Genomic DNA, 2,230 nt, shown 5'->3' on the forward strand with positions numbered 1-2,230 from the left:
TTTTTTTTATTCTATGGGTTGTAACCCATTACTATTATTTTTTCAGACTCTCAAACTGATGTAGATTTGGCCAGTGGGAGTCACTGGAAGCTGGTTTCTATGCCCTATTGACACCCCCGTCTTTTTTTTTTTTTTTTTTTTGAGCACTTCCATACTGTTGGGAACAAGATGATGTCTCAAGTACATCTTAGATCTTCCCAGTTTCAGCCCTGGAATCAGCCTTTTCTCTAAGGATCTCTGGTTCCTTCCAGTGGGGAATGGTATTTAGAAACCAAGATATGGATGGTAGGTGTTCTTATTGCTGCCAAGGAAGATGTCATTTCAATGTTTAATATTTAATTTAACATTTTGGTGTTTCTCTTTGCATTTTTTCCTGTATGTTGTTTTTACAAACTTGAAATTGAACCACGCTGACATTTTTATTCCTGATTTTTCATTTGAACAGTATAACATGAGAATTTTCTGGTTATTCCAAGCGACTTTTTAGATGATTAAATAATTTTTTGTAAGTGAATAATGCCAAAAATTACTTCTGCACTTGGCATCATTGGAAAATTAAGTTATTTTCAATTTACTTTTGTAATCCACAATAAGTAATAATGATTACATTTGTTTTTGAGATGCTTTCACAAGCAGTCTCTATTTTAATTCTCAAAACAATCCTACAAGCTAGGCATTTTGATGCCCTTTTATAGGGGAAGATTCTGGGACTATGTGGCTCAGAGATATTCCATGATCCTAAGCTTATCAGAATCAGGAGGAACCCAGGTCCACTGGTTGACTTACATTGTTGGTCACCAGCTTATGTGTATACATGTGGTCTTTCTAACTTAAATCTAAGCTACTTGACGGCAGAGGCCATGTTTTATTGTCATTGTGTCTCCACAATTCCAGTATACTGCAGATGCTCAATAGAAATTTATCACTTGGTTCAGAAAAGTCTGAAAAGTCTTCAACCCAAGCAAATTCTTGGGAAGCTTTTTCACTGGAAGTTAGTTATATAAGCACATCTTCCTCCTTTGTGGACATTGGTGACCAGACATCTTAATTATTGCAATTCTTTGCAGAAGATGTCATCAGCAAGGGAGGGAGAGAAGAGCAATCTGTTTGGATAGGGAGGGGTAAACCCAATAAATTTGCCAGCTGCATTTGCTGTCTTAGCAGCAAAATGAGCGATCCCTCACTGCCTTTAACTGAAACAGAAGATAGAGGACACAATAATAAACTATCCCATGGTAGAGATCCTTATCTGCAGCAGATTATGGGCCCAGAGATCACATGAGGACAAATGTGTAATTAATGATACTGTTCCAATTAGGGCCTGGTTCAGCTGTAAATTAAAAGCACAAAATCAAAATCCCTCCATCCTTAGCCACTTCCTCGCAGACTTCTGGACCAAGAGGCTTTTTGATGTTGATTGTCTCCTTGCAGCTTTCAGTTGAGGACAAGCCCAATTGCACCACTTGTGCTAGTTACCCCTCTCCTGAGATTGCAGATTCCTAGTTAATAGGGAATTGATACAAACTCCTTACTGAGTGTCCAAGTTGGTTGCTCTGTGCTGGGGACCTGGACCAGGATAGACCTCATCTGCCACTGGCATGAATATTTCCTCCTGAGTCCATCTACCAGGAAAGTGAAGGGCTTTTAGGAAAGAGTGGGAATAATAGGTGCTCCTGTAGGGAAAGACAGACCATCTCCTCTGGATCCCCCCATCTCAGTCCATGGCTTTGCCATTTTCCTCGTTTCTTCCACCTTACCCTTCCATACATGCCCCCAACATCAAAGCACCCATCAAGACCTGTTGCTTGTGCTTTTTAAATGTTTCTCTTATCTTACTTCACCTGTCCACACTGTCATTGCTTTACCTCATTCAGTCTACCATCATTCAAGTGACAAGTAGAGCTGGTACTTGAACTCGGAATTGAGTTCATACCTTTTGCAATCTGGGGTGTGTTTTATTTCATTTGCTAGTTTAGTTGCAGCAAACCCTAGCAGGATTTAAAATGGAAAATACTGAGCTGAGAAGTTTTTCATGAGCCACGTTCTAGTTGGTGAGGCTTAAGGAACAGCTATCCCCCTACTTACAGTTAAGGCCATATTGCTGCCCTTGGTAAATTTTATAGGATCTCATAGCAAAGTGAGAAGAGATTGTGCTGGATCTTTCCACTGGCTCCTCTGGACCTTCTGCCAGTCTCTATCCAGCTATGTGCATAGGAGGATAACCTCTCTG

This window comes from Enhydra lutris, unplaced genomic scaffold (assembly GCF_002288905.1).
Source record: "Enhydra lutris kenyoni isolate GAN:26980312 unplaced genomic scaffold, ASM228890v2 scaffoldscaffold22, whole genome shotgun sequence".
NCBI classification, from domain to species: Eukaryota; Metazoa; Chordata; class Mammalia; order Carnivora; family Mustelidae; genus Enhydra; species Enhydra lutris.